Source organism: Choristoneura fumiferana, chromosome 26, assembly GCF_025370935.1.
Source record: "Choristoneura fumiferana chromosome 26, NRCan_CFum_1, whole genome shotgun sequence".
NCBI classification, from domain to species: Eukaryota; Metazoa; Arthropoda; class Insecta; order Lepidoptera; family Tortricidae; genus Choristoneura; species Choristoneura fumiferana.
This window is the reverse complement of record NC_133497.1, coordinates 3,025,126-3,040,015: the sequence shown is the minus strand read 5'-3', so window position 1 is coordinate 3,040,015 and position 14,890 is coordinate 3,025,126. Positions and strand designations below refer to the sequence as shown.

Below are 14,890 nucleotides of genomic sequence, written 5' to 3'. Positions count from 1 at the left end.
AACGAAACAAACGCGAAATTTGATTCAGTTATTTCAAAAGCCAATGAGGGCTATCGAGAATGAATTCGCCGCTAGAGGCGCTAGTGTAGTGTGAGGTCTCCGAAATGTCAAATCTCATAGTTTTTGGGTGAGCTACGCGGTTTATTTATAAGTAGAATATTTTGTGAATATTTTGCAATATTGAAATTAATTATGGCAAATATGCGTTCTTGTCCTCCCTTTTTCCCGGACAAAACAGGGACCATGCAACACTGTGGCATGCTCGATATTTATATGGTACGGTTTTAAGGTGTATAAATATGATTTTAATGTAAACTTTGTTTTCACGCCGTAATAACAGACTTTCAAACCATACTTAAAAACCTCACGCGACAGTGCGCCATCTAGTGAGACAAAAAACGAAATGTGATCCTTTTTAATCCTCGATGTGAGAACAGCCACTTACTAAAAACTATACGAGCGAGTTCCCTCGTTGCCATTGAGCGACGTAACGGGAGCATGAAGTGACACCGCGGACGTCCACTGGCCGTCACGGCCTGGAGCTCCCTGTGTCAATGAGCATCACATAAAACGAAAAAAAACCGACCAAGAGCGTGTCGACACGCCCAAAATACCGTTCCCATTCCGTAGCCATTCCGGGTTCCGTAGCCATTACGAAAAAAATAAGTAATATTTTTCTAAGGATTTCGTATTTTTATACGGAATCTTCCAAGTTTATATGTTATACCTTAGGTTACTATTACTCATAAACTACTAATAATTCTCAAGCAAACATAGCCGTTATAGTTTTCCTTCAAAGTTTGATATACTTACTACCATCCTGAATTTTTTCAAATTTTTCCACCCACCGGTTTAGATTAGAGGGGGGGGGGACGCTCGATTTTAATGAAAAACTATCCAACGATACCACACACTATAGGGTTGGATGAGAAAAAAAACACCCCCACTTTACGTCTATGGAGGTACCATTTTGGCGGCATAGTTTACCTATATATCCGTGCAAATTACAGCTTTCTATCATTGATAGTCCCTGAGCAAAGCCGCGGACGGACAGACAGACAGACAGACATGGCGAAACTATAAGGGTTCCGTTTTTGCCATTTTGGCTCCGGAACCCTAAACATGAATTTTTTTGTTTGGTAGGTAATAAGACTACACAATAGTGGCCGGGACCTCCTTTTAAGCTTGAAAAAGCCTATGTAGGAGGCACCGCTCCTCCACCCTCTCGATTATCTACATTTTGCGTCTATTACTTGACTGCTAACTAACTTACTAACAAACTTAGGTAAGTAGGTACTTGACTTACTAACAACAATGCACAAGAAGAGGGAAATGGTGGAAAGTAGGGCATTTAGTTAGTACTCTGTTTTACGCTTAAGAACTTGTAAGAATTAGTTATTTATGTTATATGTCGTTTTGTCTTGCTCTCACTTGATTGCATGACGTTTAGCTGGTGTTCCTGGCTGCGACAGCGCATAACTTCAACGACAAGTGGCTGACATCGCTAGAGGCCTTATTGCTTTAACATGCTTGGATTCACAATCGTTTTCACCACTTCTTCTGTCATCCTACTATATAATATTATAAATGTGAAAGTTTGTGAGTGAGTGATTGAGTACATTTGTTACTTCTTCATGCTGAAACGGCTGGACGGATTTGGATGAAATTTTGCAAAAAGTTAGTTTATAAAACATAGGATACTTTTTCCCACGGGATCGGAATAAAATCTCTAAATAACAACCGCTGGGCTTAGAGTCATAAAATTTGGTGTGTAGGTAGCTGGACGTCTGGAATAACACATAGCTACTTTTTATCCCGATATTCCTACGGGATAGGGATAAAATGTCGAAATAACATCTGCTGGGTTTAGTCATGAAATTTGGCATGGGTGTTTTAATTTAACGTCAATGAAAACCACGATGTAATTTTAGTGAATTCCCACGAGAATTTAATAAAACCCCGGAGTTTCAATTCAACTGCTGTATCTAATGATTTACGCGTGCGAAACTGCGGGTAAACGCTAATATAGTATAAGCGAAGGTAGAAGGAAATGGCGAATGCGACCGCGAACGTTAGGGCGTTAGGCACGCCTCAGGTTGCCTAACTATGACCGTCCCTTCTGTCTGGGCTCCCCCCCTCCCCTGCTGGTGTCAGATTATTTAAAGGAGTTTACTTCTCGTAAATCATATCATCATGTCATATGTTCCTGAGCTAAAACAATTAATTTGCTCACCTGCGCCCTTATGATAGCTACATCTATGCAACAAATATGTGTTCATGCAGCACCTCAACCTCCACAGTGTAAGAACACACACATTATTTTTCTTGTGAATGTTTTTTGATAAGATACTTATTATTTTTGAATGTCCATTAAATGGGTTATTTAAGCTAGTAAGCTAAACAATGGTCATGTATTTTTTTCACGCTCGTAAAGTTTGTGTTTATGCACATAAAATGTTTTTTTATGCTCTAGTACATAAAGTAAAATCTTCGTCTAAGACCAAGGCAATTAGGTACTTATAAACAGCCACAAACAAAGAAGTTTCTACATATTTTTTTCATAATTTTTATTTTATGTAAAACTAAAAATCAATCAAAATAAATCAATAAAAACAATATAACTAAAAACTTATTATTATATAGCAATGCATGAAAAATAAAAGGTACCTAGTAAGTGAACAATTGTTTCCACTGTTGCTATTTAATTTCCTCACAATTATTAAAACAATCGATACCTTAGTACGAGAACCAGTAATCTATAGCTATTTGAACGTCTCGGGTAAAATGGCTCGTTTTATGCTCTTGTTGTACAATCTACTATTGAGTGTATAACGTTACATTAACGACCGGTAAAAAACAACTTGTTGTTACACACACCCCTCATTTTCCCGTCCCTAGTTAAGAATAGGAGATGGGGGTGAAGGAAATTTACCCTGTACCACGAACACAGCAAAACCAACTCAATATCCTAAGCATTGCAGCTGAAAATCACTTGATTAATTTCCTTTAGTATCACTGAGTTTCCCTAGAAAACATTTAAAGAGAAACACACCCATAGCGATGTTATTAAAGTACATTTTGGATTGCTCGGGTGTCCTTGTATAATTCTACATAACTACGTATAGCTTTTTATAAAATAATCAGTAGAAACCCCTGGCTCAGCGGGACGCGTCCATGTATCGCGTGTTGTGACCTAAAATCGGTAAAAAAACATGTTAAATACAGAAAAAATGCGTTACTAAGTGGCCAGTGATGTGAATTGACAGCATAGCGTTTGTTTTGTGTATGTGCTCAGAAGAAATGATGTTTTGATGGTATGTATGAACGTTCCGGTATATGATTGGAACGGATTGTTTTCTATTATAGACTGGTATCAACCCGTGGCTTTGCTTGCGTGAAACATCGGCAGTTGGAATTTTCACAGCAATTCTTAAAAATTACTCTGTGGTCTTCATTTATTAGTGAATTTCTTTAGACTTCTCAGAAAATAGCTCTTAAATACCTAATATTCTTTGAGATACTTAGAGAGTTAAAATGTACTATTAAATTTACTAAACTACATTTATACTTGATGTACTTATGTATTTTGTGTGTTTATTGACTGCTTTGTTTATTACTGTATTGTTTGTTATTTATACCTACTAGATAAAAAAAAATATTGGTCACTTCAGTCTCATCGGTAAAATAAAATCGAAAATACGTTTGCTTTTTTATCTAAGTAAATACATTTAATTGAATGAAACGTACTTATTTGTATATGTGATAGGTATTGTATTAACAAAAAAGTTTTTTTTATAACTACTAACTTTAAAGTTAGAATTATACTATTTACTTTTTTATACGTAATTTTAAAAGTTAGAATTATATTTATGTGTTATTATTTTTGTGAAATGAAACTCCGTGGCTTCTATTTTCTTTTGGATTGATAGTTAAAATCATTGCACACAATTAAGAATTATTATTTGCCATTTTTTTTTACTACACATTATTTTGATATTTCGTATTTTTAGGGTACCGTACCACAGTAGGCAAAAACGGTAGCCCTTAGGATATAACTATGGCGTCCGGCCGTCTGTCACGACCATTTTGCTCAGAAACACGTGGAACGTGAAGTTATTAAGCTGTAATTAATATAAGACGTTGCTCCGTACCTAATTTCAAGATTCTGAGTTCACGGGAAGCACCCTGTAGGTTTTGATTCCCTTGCAAGTTCCGAAAATTTGCGGCATAAACGGCTGTATCTTTTGATTGCGTTGGCTTAGCAGTTTGGTTTTTTCACAGCTCCAAGGGACAGTTGACTTGAGTCATTATCATCATCATCCCAGCCTATATACGTCCCACTGCTGGGCACAGGCCTCCTCTCAGAACAAGAGGGCTTGGGCCATAGTTCCCACGCGGGCCCAGTGCGGATTGGGAACTTCACACGCACCATTGAATTGCTTCGCAGGTTTGTGCAGGTTTCCTCACGATGTTTTCCTTCACCGCTAAGCTCGTGGTAAATTTCAAATGTAATTCCGCACATGAATTTCGAAAAACTCAGAGGTGCGAGCCGGGGTTTGAACCCACGACCCTCTGTTTGAGAGGCGATAGGTCAAACCACTAGGCCACCACGGCTTACTAGGCCACCACGGCTTGGTTGACTTGAGTATTTGATATAAATTTCAGCTTAATACCTCCACGCGTTCCTGAGAAAAAGGGTCTTGAGAGACGGACGGACGGACGGACAACAAAGTGATCCTATAAGGGTTCCGTTTTTTCCTTTCGAGGTACGGAACCCTAAAAATAAACTAAAAAAACTATTTTTAGTGCAGTCAGGTTTTTTTGCATTTTTTTTTTCAACGTATTCTACTTTCGGTATTATTTAGAAAAACCTTAAAGATCTGCAACTTCCTTGGCTAAGTAAAGTTGCGTGAATTCATCCCTAACGACTGGGCCACACGCGACAATCAACGAGACGAACATGTTCTCTGTCCATTACGTGTTTTGGCAGATAACCACTGAGCGACAAGCGTCTCAACCGCGCAATGTACATTGAAAGCATGCTTTACGTCACAGCTTGCGGGTGATCGCGGTAATGTAACGCAATCTTGTAACCCAATACAGCACTGCTATGGTTTCTGAACGAAAACTGTACAGGAACTAAGATATACGGCTAAAATTACAACAATAAACACGACCTTAACGTTAAGTAAATAAAGTCGTGTATACTTGTGTCAAATTCGCCGTATCGATATCTTTGCGGTTGACTGTACCTGACACACTAAATGAACAGATTAACGGTTTAAAACAGGGGCATGTGATTATCTAATCTTTTTAAGGTTCCGTACCTCAAAAGGAAAAAACGGAACCCTTATAGGATCACTTTTTGTCCGTCTGCCTGTCTGTCAAGACCCTTTTTCTCGGGAACGCGTGGAGGTATCAAGCTGAAATTTATATCAAATACTCAGGTCTACCGTCCCTTGGAGCTGTGAAAAAATCAAACTTCTAAGCCAACGCAATCAAAAGATGCAGCCGTTTATGCTGCAAATATCCGCAAATTTTCGAAACTCCCAAGGGAATCAAAACCTACAGGGTACTTCCCGTGAACTAGAATATTGTAATTTGGTATAAAGGTAGCTATTATAACACAACCAACTAGAAAAGTCTGAAAATCTTGATTTTTTTTGTCTGTCTGTAAATATCAATGACCTGTTAGAGCCTGGATCGGTGCAGCAGATGAATAGAAGTTATTGCCAACAGGATTTCTTGATTGGATTGAAATTAAACTCCACACGTTTATATTCACCGCTGTATAATGTCTCAGCATATAGTACACAATTAATTACTTATATACTAGAGATGAAAATAGGTTTATCAACAGAGTCTAAAGGCACACGTACGGTAGCGAGCAGCGTCCATAAGGGAAGAGAGGCGAAAGCGAAGTACCAAATTAATAAAATAAGATTTGACAGATACTCTATCAATCAACGTCACTTAAGACGTTTGAGACACTGTAAAGGAAGCTTATGATCCTATATTTCCAACATGACCAATATAATCTGACCCCACACAGCGTACATTTTGCAAACACTGGATGTATAAAATCACTCGGAAAAAGCGAGAAATACCTTCAAGACACGATTCCGGTTTACTTACAATACCTATAAATGTGTACGGAACCCTCGGTGCGCGAGTTCGACTCGCACTTGCCCGGTTTTTTTAACCTTTTGCCACTGAAAATAATAAGAAATGTCCTTCGGAGAGTCGGGTAAAAATTATTTGGCCGACCGAATTTTTCTCGGACTAAAACTCGAATACACGCGTTTTCCTAGAGATCAAAACCGTCCAAGAGCGTGTCGGATACGCCCAAAATAGGGTTCCGTAGCCGGTATTAAAAAATCAAGTAATAATTTTCTAAAATTTTTGCATTTTGTATGAAATTTTCTTAAGTTATATACCTTAGGCTGCTAATTTACTCTTAAACTACCTACTAATTAAGCGAACTTGACCATTATACGAGTAGTTTTTCTTGTAAATTTTATATATTTACTACCATCATGAATTTTTTCCAATTTTTCAAAGCAATAGTTTCAGTTTTGGAGGGACGGGGGCATTTTAAAGTTAAATATTTCACAAACAGATAACTGAATTTAAAAATTGTCGTGGTAAACCCCCAATGGTTTTAGAAGACCTATCCAATGTTAATAGCCCACACTCTGTGTGTAACAAAGGTGTGTTTCACAGATTTTAATGCCCAGATTTATATAGTATTTATGCCAAATTTCAAGTCAATCCGACTACTGGCAGTGGGTCAAATTCAACTTGCAAGATTTGAGTACAGACAGACAAACATTAGAATTGTAAAAACCGGCCATGCGTGAGCCGGCCGGGAAAGATTAACTTTCTAATTTGTCTGTACACGGGAAGTCACTTTTTTGTCCTGTATACATATTTTTGCCCTTGATTCCACTTAACCCTCAGTGAGCAGGTCCGGCGTTATCCTGGTTCTTGTTTACAAACTTGTGCAATCAGAACTAATGGTTTTGTTTTCTTTCTACAATATCACGAAGTTTGGACGCTTCATAGTTCATCAAGGTATTCACACGTTGAATTGTAAACAGAATTTGCTTAAGGACGCGCTCTTATTGAAGTCAGAACGAAGCAGGGGGTTCACTACGAAATTCAAATTCAAAAATTCAAATTCAAATCATTTATTCAAATAGGCCGCAATGGGCACTTTTACACGTCATTTTTTAAACTACCAGCGCTTTCGGAAAGACCATCATTGCCAAGAAGAATGCGCCGCAAGAAACTTGGCAGAAAATCATTTACGAATAAAATACTTAAAAACTATAATATAAGATTAAAGAAAAAAAATACAAAACAATAACAATAATAATAACAAAAATATTTAATAAAAAATAATAATAACGAAAACCGGAGTTCGTATCGTACCGTCCCTCTCACTCAAGTGTTAATTAATATTCGTATTATAAGGCAGTGGCGTAGCGTGGGAGGAAAAAAATTTGGCCACCCTCCCTATTTTGGTATTTTAATAAAAAAAAAACTTTAGTACACAAGATGTCATTATTGCCTTACTAGCTCTTGCCCGCGGCTTCGCCCTCTGGGATTCGGTTATCGCGTGCTGCTCCCTCGGGAACTGTGCATTTTTCCGGGATAAAAAGTAGCCTATGTCACTCTCTGGCACATAAATTATCTCTATGCCAAAAATCACGTCGATCCGTCGCTCCGTTTCGACGTAAAAGACGGACAAACATACAAACACACACACTTTCGCATTTATAATATTAGTATGAATTACTGAAAGCCGTGGTGGCCTAGTGGTTTGATCTATCGCCTCTCAAGCAGAGGGTCGTGGGTTCGAACCCCGGCTCGCACCTCTTAGTTTTTCGAAATTCATGTGCGGAATTACATTTGAAATTTACCACGAGCTTTGCGGTGAAGGAAAACATCGTGAGGAAACCTGCACAAACCTGCGAAGCGATTCAGTGGTGCGTGCGAAGTTCCCAATCCGCACTGGGCCCGCGTGGGAACTATTATGGCCCAAGCCCTCTTGTTCTGAGAGGAGGCCTGTGCCCAGCAGTGGGACGTATATAGGGACGACGATGAATTATTTATAGAAAGGGGATTCCCCGATTTCGTCACAGTAGGTACTTATAAGTAAAAGAAATATTTCGTGCTCAATCTAATTGGGTCTTGATCATAGGGTCGACAAAAATGTGAAATAAGTAGGTATATTATTATCAAGATACTACTAACCTTTGCCCGCGACTCCGTCCGCGCAGAATTCGTTTACCGCTACCCCGCGGGAACTATGAACTTTTCAGGACAAAAACTATCCTATGTCCTTCTCAGGGACTCAAACTATCTGTACACTGAATTTTATCTATATCGGTTCAGTGGTTTAGACGTGACGAAGTAACTAACAAACAGATTTACAAACTTGCATTTATAATTAGTAGGATAGTAGGAATAGTAGGAATGTAGGAAATAGTAGGATTAGTAGACCGGTGGTAGATTTTTTGACATTCATAAGTGCTTGTTATAGCCTAAATTGAATAAAGATATTTTGACTTTGACTTTGAATAGGATTGAATTTTGCCGCCCCTAAATGGGCCGCCCCCCTCGCCCCACTACGTTACGCCACTGGTCATACAGCTCACGATTGTAAAGCATTACTCAGCATAGTCGCTATTCCGCTATATGTATTATAATGTTTGCAACTAATATGAGGGAGACACCGTAAAACGGTTACATATTACCAAAATGTCAAAATGTCTAAGATTGAATTATAAGTATTTTTACTGCTTTATGGTGTGCAATAAAGAATATTTGTATTGTATTGTATTGTCGATTGATTTAAATATCGAATGAGTAAAATATCGATAGCCATATATCTAAGTTGTAAATGTCAACATATTTGAATGTCGAAAATTAAAATATCGTACATACAAATCTGCTTTATTTATTCGTCCTTTCTCTTAATAGCATTTTATTTACATAATCTAGTCATTTTTAGAACTCGCCGGCCGCTGCCGCGGCACGCTCGCTTCGCTCGCTCGGCTCGTGCGTTGTTGTGGTCACAGTTCTAACCTAACCGAACCAAATGTTTTTGGTAATTCATGTTCAATAGGTTAGGTTAGGTTAGTATTGCGTCAAGGCGCGAAGCACCTCAACTGAGCGGAATAGCTCCGTCAACCCTGTCACGTGATAGTTCATACATAGGATATTCGATACTCTGTACTTCGATATTTTGGACTTCGATATTTATATCTTTCGATGTCACTTTTGTAGATAAATATATTTTCGATATATTGGAACGTAGATTATCTAACCATTCGACAATAAACTTTCGTTATTTTAGTTTTCGATATTTTGATACAGTCGATATTTTAATTTTCGATATTTTGAACATCGACATTTTACCCGTAGATATTTTAACTTTCGATATTCAAATATGTAACCCGTAAAACACAGCGGAACACGGTGCATGCACCGTGCTAAACTCAAGAGCGCCCCGCGGCCGCGGTGCCGCGACAGACGCCATACGATCGCGGTCAAGCACACACGCACGTTCTGAATATTTTTATTAATTTTTTGTTAGCATTAAACGTATGTACGGACTAAATTCGAAGTCTTGGAAGTATGATTGGTTTTTTGGAGTCTTTTTGTATTTTTTATTTCAACTCCAAATTTGTTACTTTTACGGCGGGTTTCTCTGTGAAATTTGGAATTGAAATAAAAAATACAAAAAGACTCCAAAAACCAATCATAATTTGATTGCTTAGTAGCGACATCTCTTGTCTGGGTGAGCGGTTGGTTCCGAAAGAGTGTGACGTCTGTCGACGCCACATAGATGTCGCTAGTGCTGCTGCTTAAGTAGCAAAGTAGAAATAAGCAACCCGAGATATGTATGCATAGGAAAAATTCGTGTCTAGATTCCTGTCCAGCAGTGGTGTATGGGTTAAAGCACGCAGCACGGAATGCTGTGGACCTGGGTTCGATTCCCAGTGCTGGTCTCTTTTTCTGGTTTTTCTGTGCATCCATATCTCAGTTAGTATTTTTGTCATGGAAGTATCCAAGAATTATCCTGAACAAATATGAACGCCCGATTCTGTAGCGCTCCGCTATGCTTTAAAATAATGGAAGCGTACCGTTATAATTAATGGCATCAGTTAAATGAACTTCTTGCTTTCAGCGCTAAACAATGGAGCCAGAAACAATACGAGCTATTAAACCTTTTAGAACCAATGCATAAGCGTCTTACGTTCAGGTCTTTCGCAAATTTATAGTACCTAGTTATGTTATGGAAGTTCGCAACAGATGGCGTTAGTTGTACACGTTTTATAAATAATAATTTTAGTTCCTCTACCACCCGCTAGATGTCACTATCAGATGCGGTCACCATTCACAGATGAAGGGTCACCATTAGGAGTTCCTCAGTCACACGGAATAGGAGCTCCCCGAAGCGGAGCTCCGTCGACTGTGAGTCAAAGAATTTTAGAGCAGTTGCTACTTTATTTTAATTTATTTTTGTTAATGTATGTGTGTAAATTCTTTATCGTACAAAAGAAAATTAACAAAACTTAATTGACTAACTTTGAGATACTTGTACAAAGGCGGACTTATCCCTTGAAGGGATCTCTCTTTACCAGTCAACCTTTAGTTAATTATTGTATATATTATTTGTTTGTTTATTAATTAAAAAGTTGCTAGTTGGACCAATTGCTAATTTTCTATTTAGACCACCTTTTTAGACGTAATCAAAGTCAAAGTCAAAATATCTTTCTTCAATTTAGGCTATAACAAGCACTTATGAATGTCAAAAAAAACTACCACTAATGATACTAACCTACATCCCCGTGAATTGTGAACCCCTCCTAACGAACCCTAACCCTTAGTGGGGTGAAATTTTAAAATTCAACGGGACTAATCTCATCTCGAATTCAGGACAAACTTCTAACTAATGTAATAAGAAACTTCCTGAATTACGCTCTTGGCTAATTTGAAATGTTCTTGCATTCAAAATTATAACGTTTCGTTTGATTTTGGCTTTATAATTTAGATGAAAGTATCACGATTGGATGAGTATAAAAACCGGGCAAGAGCGTGTCGGACACACCCAAAGTAGGGTTCCGTAGGCATTAGGAAAAAAAAGTAATATTTTTCTAAGGATTTCCTATTTTATACGGAACCGTCCAAGTTTAGGTATATTTTATACCTTAGGCTGCTATTTACTCTTAAACTACTAATAATTCTCAAGCAAACTTAGCCGTTATAGTTTTCCTTGAAAGTTTGATTTACATTACTACCATCCTGATTTTTTTCAAAATTTTCCACCCACCGGTTTAGATTTTAGAGGGGGGGGGGACGCTCGATTTTAATGAAAATTTGCACTTTAAAGTTGAATATTTCGCAAACAAATCACTCCGTCTCCGTCTATTCGAACAAAACAAATAGAGACGGCATCACACCTAACCGCCAGTTAACACTAATCAATGGATGGTGAAACAGCCCCTAATTATTATAAATGCGAAAGTTAAGTCTGTTTGTTTACCTTTTCACGTCGAAACCGCTGAACTGATTTAGATAAAATTCGGTATACGGGGATACATAGGATAGTTTTTATCCCGAAAAATTGTATATTTCCCGCGGGATGGCGATAAAAGAATTCTATGCGGACGGAGTCGCGGGCAACAGCTAGTATGTATGTATGTATTTAAACTCTTTATTATACAAAATAAGTAAACAGACACAGATGACAAACAATGAAATATTAATATTATTAATGAAATATTGTTATCTTGTGTTGTGAATAAATGTATTTTCTTTTTTTCTTTCTTTGAAATATATGTACAAAGGCGAACTTATCCCTTTAATCTCTACCAGTCAACCTTAGAGTGGACGAGAGGAGCATTCAGTCACGGACAGACAAAATGTGAGTTTAGTTCGTAATAATATTATTTTGCCTTGTGTTGTTGTGAATAAACGTATTTTTTCTTCTTTATTTAAACAAAGCACTAATACTGTTTTTGTTTCGCCTCTACAAATATTTATTCTATGACAAAAGGTTAGTATTTTACTGTGACGTCATAACGTCGTTGCGGTATTAACAGTGGTTTAAACAAAGGCACTGAATTGGGTAATTTGCCGTGAACAATGACGTTCGAGAGCTTTCAATTCAGGTACCGAAAGAGACGCAGCAGCGATTTGATTAACCCTTGGAGTGGCAGCGCCATATTTAAAATTTACTGTCAAGTGGCGCGGCCATTTTGGAAAAAAATCTCCCTTGAGTGGCAATGACACCTACGAATTAATGAGGGCTATCGCGTATGAATTCGCCACTAGAGGCGCTAGTGTAGCGTTGAGGTCTCCGAAATGTCAAATCTCATAGTTTTTGGGTGAGCTAAGCGGGTTTTTTCATAATTAGAATAATTTTATGAATATTTTGCATATCTGGAATTAATTATGGCAAATACGCGTTCCGGGGCAATGAATGTCTGAGTTTTGAGACAGTTTTGTCTTTCGGAAAACCTTTGTCCTCCCTTTTCCGAACAAAACGGGGACTATGCAACACTGTGGCATGCTCGATATTTTTATGGTACGGTTTTAAGGTGTATTAAATATGATTTTAATCTAAACTTTGTTTTCACGCCCGTAATCACAGACTTTGGAAGCCATACTTAAAAACCTCACGCAACAGTTGCGCCATCTAGTACCTAAGACAAAAAACGATAGCCCTCATTTCGCGAAATTCGCGAATTTTATAAAAAATATCACCAAAAAAAACCACTTTAATGTTATTATATAAGATTTACAGTGTTAGTTTAGCATAAAATGGCATATCTAATTAAATATCATGACCTTCAATTTCTGTGAACCTTATTATTCATTATCAAATATCTGATAACCAAATTTTTCTCAGTCATGTATTAAATAACTATAATTACAAAATAAAACAATCACCTGTAGAAAACACTGATTTATTTCGTAAAATATGAAGCGAATGAGTTTTTCGACCGGCGAAATATCGCTAGATGGCGTTAGTATCGCAAAGTCCGTTTGACGTTTCAGTCTTGCTTGCGATTGGCTCATTTAGATATTTATCCAATCACAAGCGTGACAGAAATGTCAAACGGACTTCACGGTATTAACGCCATCTATCGATATTTCGCCTGTCGTAATACCCTCTTTCAAAATTAATGACTTTATTGTAGGATTGCCATAAGTGTGGGGACGCAGACCGGGACATTTAAAGGAAAAGTAGTAAAGGTACAAAAAAGGAACTTTTATTACAAAAATAAGTAACTTTAAAGGTTTAGTGCTTGCCTAAACACAAAACAACTTTTAACACAGTCATTCAATGCCAGCAACTCGCCAGTGGGGTTCTCTGTTCGTAGACACGCTTTTCGCTTCAAAATAAAAAATGCACGTTATCGGCTGTTATATGTAGCTTAGCTTGTTAGTGGTGTTCATCATAAGCATATTATTATTTACCAGCCAGCCAGTCATTAGGGGTAATAAATAAGTATGATTTTTAAACCGGGACAATTTGCTTATCGGCCGAGACGCCGGGACACCATGCTTCAAACCGGGGCGTACCGGGACGTATGGCAACCCTACTTTTTTACCGCCAGCGAGGAAACGATTGGCTATCGACTATTTCTCGCTCAAGAAACGAACAAAGATATAAGATCCTGTGTGAGTAAAAGAGCACATATATTAATAGTTGATCGCTGGCTGTTCACACTGTCGGTGAGAACTCGATCTTATATCTTTTGTCGCCGCGAAAAGCTATAAAACTCGCTGAGCTATAGATACTCGCTCAGCGATGTCAGCTTGGCGGCCGCCCCGCACGAGCGAGTCGAGTGGAGCGAGTAATCGCCCGTCGCACGCGAAACACTCGCTTACAGCCAGCTACAAAACTACACTCGCTTCTCGCTGCTCACCCACTCGTTTCTAGTTACTCGCTCTACTCGCTTCTCGCTCATCGTCGGCGGTGGGACAGGGGCGTTTAAACCAAGGTTCGATTCAACTCGCATAACTAAGCTACTTTTAAATAATTTATTGAATCAGGCGTTACTTTGCGGAGGTCCATATCAATGAACTAAAATAATTTCCTTGCTCACCCGCGACCTTACAATAGCTAAGCTTATGCAAAATTATGCGTGTTCATGCAGTTCCTCCACCTCCACACTGTAAGAACACACACAAATCACACAAAACCCATCTATCACCACCACACTACACTGACGCGTTTCGAACTCAAACAGAGCTCATCTTCAGAGTGACACAACCGTACACCATGCTACCAGTTGTTAGACTAACGAACCAACCCACCGTTTTAACTTGTCACTGTAACTCCCCAAGTACCCACATACGTTTTATGAAACAAAACCAAACTACCACAAATTATTAATAATTTTTTAACCGTCCTTCAAAACTACCTTGATTTTATTAATTTACTGTCAAGGCATGTTTTATTAACTACCATTGCTGAAATTAGATCCAAGCCCTAGCAAGGGAGATGAAACTAAATTTACCTGCTCATTAATCAAAAAATCTAATCTGCTAATTAATCTAATTTCAGCAATGGTAGTTAATAAAACATGCCTTGACAGTAAATAAATAAAAATCAAGGTAGTTTTGAAGGACGGTTAAAAAATTTATTTAATAATTTGTGGGTAGTTTTGTTTTGTTTCATAAAACGTATGTGGTTACTTGGGGAGTTACAGTGACAAGTTAAAACGGTGGTTGTTGTTCGTTAGTCTAACAACTGGTAGCATGGTGTACGGTTGTGTCACTCTGAAGATGAGGCTCTGTTTGAGTTCGAAACGCGTCAGTTGTAGTGTTGTGGTGGTGATAGATGGGTTTGTGTGATTGTGTGTGT

The 14,890-nt window shown here is 38.1% G+C and overlaps 1 protein-coding gene across 1 annotated transcript in view; it reads left to right on the top strand.

The window, feature by feature from the left end:
- Positions 1-3,167: 3,167 nt before the first annotated feature.
- Positions 3,168-14,890, top strand: part of LOC141442877 (glutamate receptor ionotropic, kainate 2-like) — a 60,876-nt gene continuing 49,153 nt past the window's right edge. The window contains exon 1 of the mRNA XM_074108030.1: positions 3,168-3,314. The gene's annotated coding sequence lies outside the window, so the exon portion shown is untranslated. The remainder of the gene's footprint in view (positions 3,315-14,890) is intronic.